The sequence below is a fragment of the Arachis ipaensis genome, chromosome B06 (assembly GCF_000816755.2).
Source record: "Arachis ipaensis cultivar K30076 chromosome B06, Araip1.1, whole genome shotgun sequence".
NCBI lineage: Eukaryota > Viridiplantae > Streptophyta > Magnoliopsida > Fabales > Fabaceae > Arachis > Arachis ipaensis.
In genome coordinates, this window is record NC_029790.2 from 62,613,396 (window position 1) to 62,622,483 (window position 9,088).

A 9,088-nucleotide genomic window follows, 5' to 3' on the forward strand; every position below is an offset into this window, starting at 1 on the left:
TTGCAAGTATAGTTTCTAAACCAACAATAGTCCTTTCATACAAAAATTTTGTTTGTCACTAAAACAAACCCCTAAAATCTATAAACCGAAGTATTTAAACCTCGGGTCGTTCTCCATAGGAATTGCAACAAAGTGTCTTGTTATTGGTTATGAGGTATTGTTTGGGGTTTTGGGGTAATAGGCAAGAAATATAAATGGAAAAGGAAATAAACTAACAACTAACAAAGCTCTTGGCAAGGTATGATAACTAGAAGTCCTATCCTAGTTATCCTCCTCAATTGTGACCACAAATTATCCATTGCTACCACTTAGTTAACCTCTAACCATGGAGGAAAGTCAAGTAGATGAATTAACTTGATTCTACAAGTCCTAGCCAACTCCCAAGGGAAAGACTAGCTTTAGTGGTATCCAAATCAACTAGAAACTTCTAATTATCAATCAACAAGGAAATTAGATAACTCAAGTGTCACTAATTACTCTACCATAGCCAAGAGGAACAAAATCTACACTAAAATCCAACCAAGCATTTCATCAAACACTTGGAAGGTATAAAAGGAAAGCAAAGTAAATTTATAACAACAATGAAATCTAACAACTACTTATTGCAAGGAATTAATAACAACAATCAAAAGAAATACAATTATTATGAATTACCTCAAATTGAATTGAAAGAAAAAGAGAAGGAACAAGAGTAGATCTACAACAAAATATAGAAGCAACATAAAGGAAATTACAACAAAAGAATAGAAGAAGATGATTGCAACAACAAAGAATTGAGAAGCAAAAGTAGAAGAAAGCATGAACTAAAACCTAGATCTAAGATCTAAACCTAATCCTAATCCTAGAGAGAAGTGAGAGCTTCTCTCTCTAAAACTAACTAAAACTACTCCTAAAGCTTAAACTATGACTAATGATCAAAAGTCTGTAAAGTATGTTGATTCCCCTTCAATCCTTAGCTTAAATAGCATCAGAAATAAGTTGGATTGGGCTCACAAGGCTTCTAAAATCGCTTGCCATGGGTTGCATTAAGTGAAGCCTGTGCCACCATCGGCGCGTCCGCGCACCGTGCACGTGCGTGCCCCTATCCGTGATGCAACTATGCTTCAAGGAGCAAAGGTTGGACTAATGCTTAATTGGATGGGTCTAGGAGGATAGTTTGGTGCTTCCATGAGAATTCATCTCTCTTGCCACCCGGAGGAAATCACCATGATCAACTCAAGGACGGGTGTGAAAACAAAGTGTGGGATCCCGGATCACACAAGGAAAATCAACTTTGGGAGCCCATGGTTTGTGAAGTACTCCATCAAAGCTTGGAGTTATTAACTTTGAATGATGAAGCACAATGGAAGTCCAAGCATTAGTGGATGTTCAAGGATGGATTCAAGCACAAGCCACCTTGATGAGGAGTTCCCCATAAGTCCAACTTAAAGGACAATAAACAAAAGTACTAGGTGGGACACACCCCACCATGGTAACATCTTTTCATTTTTCTCTTTTGTAAATATTGGTAATTTAGGTTTAATTTCATGTTTTGTTTATTTAGTTGAGTTTATTTGGGAGTCTAGTAGGTTAAATAAAGTTTTATGATGTTTTGGTAGCTGTTTGGAATGCTTGGTTTGGTGCAAAAACATAGAAAAATTTTGAAAAACAGAGCACTATCCATGCACACGCGTACTTCACGCGTACACGTGAATCAAGCAATTTCGACCATCCACTCACACGCGTCATGCACGCGTACGCGTGGATTGAATTTTTCCACTTCCCAGCCATTTTCCTAAGAGTTGTGCCTGCACTGTGCGCGTTTTGTGCCCCTCGCGCAAAGCTATGCACGTGTACGCGCACTTCACACGTATGCGTCACTCTCGAAATAACCCATCGACGCGCACGCATGCCTCACGCATACACGTCGTTTCCCCTTTACCAATCCATGCGCACACGTCACAGACGCGCACGCGTGGAATGTCCTTCATCCAACTACCTTCTTTTCTTCTCCTCTTTCCATTTCTTTCCTTCTTCTCTCTTCTCTTCTTTTCTTTCCACCCTTCAAACATCATCCAACACTACCAAACATCATATAACACCATTTTCCTTTTAGTTAGTTAGTTAAGTTTAATTTTTGTTTTCCATTATAAGTGTTGGATTATTAATATTGTTTACTGTTTCTTGCTGCTGATTATTGATGAGATGTTATTTTAACATCATTATTTTTAATTTTCATTGTTGGATTCCTTTGTTGAGGTTACAATTTATTACTTGGTTTTGAGTTTTCATGATTGAACATTTGTGAGCACCAAGTGAATGGTACATTGCCTTTAAGCTTCTTAACTCTTTGAATTGCATGTTTTGGCCACCATGCATTCATCATCCATTGTTAGGCAATTGTACATTATCAATGCATCTTTTTAGGATGCTTATTCTAATTGATCATCACTTATTTCATGCATTGAGATTGTAGAGCTGTGAAATTGGATCGAAAGCTTACCTAGTGACATATTTTTGAGCTTTGCTTGAACTACATATTGTGGAACATGATTTTTGAGCTAAGAACACAAGCATGTGCGACTTGAGCCTAATTGTGTGGTTACATCATACAACCACTTACATTCCTTCTTGTGTGCATTATTCTCTTCCTATGATTGTGATCCTTGATTTGTTTGATTCTTTATGTCCATTATCTTATGTATACATGCATTTAGATGATTGAGGCCATTGTTTAAATAGCTCACCCACCCAAATAGCCTACCTTTTATCTTCCATTGTTAGCCAATTTTGAGCCTATGCTTAACCCATTTATTTTTAATTGTAGCATATTACAAGCCTAAGTGGAAAATAATAAATGTCCTTAAATTGGATCTTTGAATAGCTTAGGCTAGTGAAAGTGTACATTACTTGATTTTGGGAAAAGTTGGGTACATTGGGTAGAGATAAAAGTGTGTTTATGTTTTTGTTGAAAAATCTTAGGAATTGAGTACATACTCATGTTTTAATCATATGTAAACCATATGCAATGATGTTCTTGTATACATTTTAGTTTGAGAAAAAAATATAAAATAATAAAAGAAAAAAAATATATATATATAGAAAAAGAAAAAGAAAGAAAAAGAATTACAATAAAAAGGGGACAAAAATGCCCTAAATTTCAAAGTTCAATAATCAATCCATATGTGTGGTGATCAAAAGAAAATACATGAGTGTGTGTGAAAAGTGAAGAATGGGTAATTAGGTTTGTTTAGAATTGTATAGGTTGTCATAGGTTAGGTGGGAAGTTTAAGTTAATCAAAGGTGATCTCAATTTCTATGCTTAGCCAAGAGTTGTTTCCCTTTTCTTTATTAGTTCTTGTTGTTTACTTTCTTGCTTCCATATTTTCTTGCCCCTTTAATTTCTTGCCCTATTATCAATCAAACCCCCCTTGCATTTTTATAGCCAATAATTGACCACTTCATTGCAATTCCTTGTGAGATGACCCGGAGTTTAAATACTTCGGTTAATTTTTATTTGGGGTTTGTTATTTATGACAACCAAATTTTTCATGTGAGAATTATATGTTGGTTTGGAGCTATGCTTACAACGAAGTAATTCTTTTTACAAGAAGAAAATCTAGACCATCGAGCAAAATCTCATCATCAGAGGCCCCGAAAATCGCGAGCCACATGCTTCATTAATGAAGTTACGCACTAGGACTTGTGCGTACGCACAGGAGGTTGTGCGTACACACACTTCAGGGCATCCTTGCTGAATAACGCCCAGAACGGGACTTGTGCGTATGCATGAGGAAGTGTGCGTACGTACACTGGGGAAAACAAAGGGCATGCACACGCACACGCCCAGAACAAGGACTGTGCGTACGTACAAGGATGTGCGCATGCACATGAAGTTTTTTTTAAGAGAAAAAAGGATCATGTGTGCATACGCACAAGTTCTGTGCGCATGCACAAGGGCAAAAATTTTGGGGTTCGCGCACACAAGCATGTGCAAATGCTCCCAACAGAAAGGGTGCTGATGAGTGTGCGTACGCACAGCCCTGTGCGTATGCACAGATGTCAAAATATGGGGGAGTGTGCATGTGCACAAGTGTGTGCGTATGCACACTGCCCTATTTCTGCAAAATTTTTAATGCCTTTAAGGCACCAAGAATGACATCCAAAATAGCTTTTCAAGCCCCAAAACATATCAAAACCCCAAAAACATATTATTCTTCAAAATCACATGATCAAAACTAAAATGCAACTAAATTAAACCTAGAATCCAATCAAACTAGGCTAATTAAAGAGATAAAATTCAATAAGCAAAAAGTAAAAGAGAGAAGAGTTAGAATGATGTTACCATGGTGGGGCGTCTCCCTGCTAACACTTTGGTTTAAAGTCCTTAAGTTGGACTTTTGGTTGAATCTCACCTCAAGGAGGCTTGTGCTTCCATCCATCCTTGAGTTGCCAACCATGCTTGCTCTTCCAAAATTCTCCGGGATCCCAAACGAAGTACATCAAGCTCTCAAGCAACCTCAAGCAAACAATTGGGACCCAAAATTGTTGGCTATAGAATTGTATGCCCGGATCCCACACTTTAATTTCCCGGTCATCCTCTTGTTGAGCTCCGCTTTTGCACTTGGTTGAACAACCTCCCAAATTACCTTTGAAGCACCCACTTAAATCTTGGATTCCTCCTAATTGGACTTTGTTCCACTTATGCCTTGAATTTCATTGGCAACCACTATCCAATCCTTCACCATTTAACACTCCAAGATAGCAAATTGATGTGGGCCGATAAAGTTCATTGAGGATATTGTTACCCACTCAATTTCCCCTTGGGTTGGAGTCATCCTATTAAACTCATGCATGAAAGCTTCCACTTCTTGGGTGTTTACCTCTTCCTCACCACCTTTTTCTAGCCCTTCCTCACTAACCTCCTCTAAGTTTTTTCTACTAACATTCAATTCATACTTAGGAGGTTATATGAAGTCTACTTCCATATCTCTCTCAAACTCAAAGGAAAAGGGTTCCTCAAGATTATTGAGGAGATTGACCAAGGTGGACAAAAAATCATGGTTGATGGAATCAACTTCTTGATCAAATTCCCTCAATTCTCCATTTACCTCTTTCGGTTCAATTGTTTTACCTTCCTCCTCTTATGACTCAAGCCTTACCTTCACTTCTTCTCTTTGAGACTCCATATCCTTCTCCTCACTACACTCCTTGGTTGATCCTTCATATTCCTCAAGGGGAATCTCTTGATTGCTTGTGCATAGTAAGGCCAAGCGATTCACCACTTTGGCTATGGTTGCCAAGAACTCCCCTTAGTTCTTTCAGAATTTCCCTTGCTCTTGGAGAAAAGCTTGAAGATCTAGTTGTTCTTAGGGCAAGGGTTGGAAAAATTCATCTTTGGGTGGGAAAGAAGGTTCAATGGTTCGGAGAAAGGTTGTATGGTTGGAAGGTGTGTTATGTGGGTGAGTGTATTGAGGTGGTGTGTAAGGAGGTGATGGTTCATATGGTTGGTCACAAGGCGTATAATCATTCGAATTCCTTGGAGGTGGATGGTGTGGTGCTTGAAGGTTTGGTGGTTTGAGGGTTGTGTATGGGGTATCATTCATATCTTTGGGTTTGGTATGCACATTGGGGAGGGTTTGGCTCATTGTAACATGGGGGAGGTGGTTGCCATGGGTGTTGCTCATATGCAAATGGTTCCTCCCTCAATTGATTTTCCCACTATATAATGAAATCCCAATTTGAAGTCATCATACAATACAATATAATCACAACCAAGCTCCAAGCAACAAGGGTGATAACTCATAGAAAAAGTAGAAAACAAAAGCAAAAGACATAAATAAACAAGAAAAATAAACACCTAAGTATTAACAAAAATAACCAAGCAACCAAAAAGTAAGCTATTTACACTATGAACATATTCACAACAACCAAAAACATGACACCAATTGCATCTCCCCGGAAACGGCACCAAAAACTTGATGAGTGCGAATTGCACCGGTTCAGATTTTTTTCCACTTAAAATAACTTCTGTTGCAAGTATAGACCAAATCGGCAAGTAACTCCCACCATCAAAGTTTAATTCAAATTAAAATAACCAAGAATAGAAGATGCAATTAGGCAAAAGATAAAAATTAGCAAGTAAGCATATTATACATTTAGGCAAAAGATGCAATTAGGCAAAGCAAGAAAAACACATAGAAGATGCACATGATAAATGCTGTTCCGAGGGTTACCTGAAACTGGAGGTTGATCCCGGACGAGATCTTCCATACTGGTCGGAGATAACGTGTCCGGCTGGCCGATGACTGCCGGAGTTGTTGTATCCGACTTGTTGGACTTGCCGCACTGCTGATCCTTAGCCACCGGAGGGTGGGGGGTACCTGCAAGAGACTCCGATGCTTAAGTTAGCATGGGTATTAAGCAGGTTTTTATGTAGAATCAGAGTATGAGTTATACCTGGGTGCTCCAGTGTATTTATAGTAGATGGGGCTGACCTTTCTGATAAGATAAATTAGTTATCTTATCTTATCTTTATCTTTATTTTGGGTGAAGTGATGACAAGTCATCTTAGCCTAGTTTCACTAGCCTTTTTCTTTTGTTTTCAATTGATTTTATGCACTTTCTTGAGCCTTAAGTAAGCCAATTGGGTAGAATTTCATGTTTCCTTTTATTCAATCAACCATGGATAAATTAATGCATTTTCATGAGATTTTGAGCTATAATTATCAATGAAGTGGAGATCTAGATCAAGCACTTTTTCTTTTCTGTTTCTTTAACTTTTGACTAACACGCTAACTGTTTGAATTTTTTGCCTGAGCTAACTGAAACTTCTCTTTAGCAATAGAGTGAAGTTTTCTTGGTATTCTCTGGCTTTGTGTGATTCTCATGCTTGTGCTTATTGAGTATACGAGAGAAGCAATTTTCTTCCATTTATCTTTCAAGTTTATCAACTGTTTGACACATTGTGTCAACTAATTCTCCAATCATATTCTGGCATGAATATACTCTATCTTCATCTGGACCGTTTTTGCTTGTGCAGATCATGGATGGGAACTCAACGAATTCCAGTAATCATGGGAGTAATATCCCCACCTTAGATGATAATGCAACCCATACTTTGAAGCACCCACTAGTCACCATGAACGACGTTGCTCAATGGTTTGAAGCTTTCCCACAAGGAAGCATCATCGGATGGGAAGAATTAATGAGTGAACTCCTAGTCAAGTTGAAACCACCTCAGGGAATTGTTAAACCAGAGGCAGAAGTACAACCATTCACACAAGAGAAGGAAATTGAAGGTGTCCATGCAGTCATGAACCAAAATAAGCAGATGCATCAGCAGACCCTACAACACCTGGATATGATGGTCAGAAAAATCAATGAGCTGTGAAATGCTGTAGTACATGCATACAACCTAACTCAAAACTCATACGGTTGGAATCAACTTGAACAAGGTTTTGGAGCAATTGACCATGAGCAACAAAGTTATGAGCGATTACACTATCCAAACAATACCGCAAGTATGTTCCAACACAAGTCTCAGGGTGATGTGTACAACCCAACATGGAGAACTCATTCCAACTGGAGAAGAAGTGAGCATCAAAATCAAGGACAAAGGGACTTCAACTACAACAACCCCAATTTCCCAAACCTGCAAAAATATCACCATACCAACAATAATCACTACATACCACCACACCACCCACCCTTTCAACCTCCAACACCCCACAACCAACCAATCTCACAAGACTCTCAGAGGATCACCAATTTGGAGATCTTAATAGAGAGAATGATGAAACACCAAGAGGTGACAATGAAGAACCAGGAAACATCAATCAGAAGAATTGAGAAGCAAATGCAACAACTGGCTAAGAACCTCGCAGAAATGGGTGAGAAGAGGGCAACTACTTTCTCCAAAGCTACTAAAGATGACCCAAAAGACAATGAAAAAGCTACCAGATGGGAGAAATGGAAAGCAATTTTGAAGGAAAGCGAGAGGGCTAAAGGAAAAGAATCACTCATCCAGGATGAGCACCACAGAGCAAAGCCTAACTTAGGAGGACAATGGGACAAAGAAAAGGAAGTCCAGAATCCAAGCTGAGTAAGCATAGAGAATGTCAAGCTAATGACAATAAAAGAGCGCTTGTTGGGAGGCAACCCAACCGGAGGTAACTATCTTTTCATATCCATTTAAATAAAAAGGTTAATTAGTTTTATCTATATTGCAAGAAGCTAAGTTTGGTGTTACACACCAAAACAATCTAAGGGAGGATGAAGGATTCTAAGTTTGGTGTTCCACCAAAATTCCATCATACAATATATTCTCACCTTCTGCATAATGCTAGCTTCAAGCATTTAGACAAACTAATTAACTATTCTGCTGTTTTCAGTTTTATTACTTTCGAAAAAAAAAATATAAAAGGGAAAAAGAGTTTCACACATGGTTAATCTGATGCATGAGAACCATTGGCAAGGTGCTAAGTTTGGTGTCCCCACACCAAAGTAAGTTCAAAGGCCCACAAAATAAATCATGCATGCTAACCATTTTTCAAGTGCTTGGGGAACAAGCAACTTTAATAATTCCTTTCTTGCTTGGGGACAAGCAAACTTTAACTTTGGTGTTCTGATGACAAGTCATCTTAGCCTAGTTTCACTAGCCTTTTTCTTTTGTTTTCAATTGATTTTATGCACTTTCTTGAGCCATAAGTAAGCCAATTGGGTAGAATTTCATGTTTCCTTTGATTCAATCAACCATGGATAAATTAATGCATTTTCATGAGATTTTGTGCTATAATTGTCATATATTATGAAAGAGACACAATCTCATGATTTGGAGCATAGCTTTGATGTTTTTGATTGATTGATGATAGATAAAAAGAGCTTTGAAGAAGGTTGAAGAGAGAAGGAATGGCAAGGAACAAGAGAGGATAAAAAGCTTGAGCCAAAGCTTGCCTCAAACTTTAGCCCAAACTTTAGGAGGAGCTTGACTACACCCTGGAGGGAGCAAAAGCTTGCGCCAACATTTGCCTTAAGCTTTTAGGCAAACGTTGGCGCCACAATAAACACACCCAGGGAGCAAAAGCTTGCGCCAACGTTTGCCTCAAGC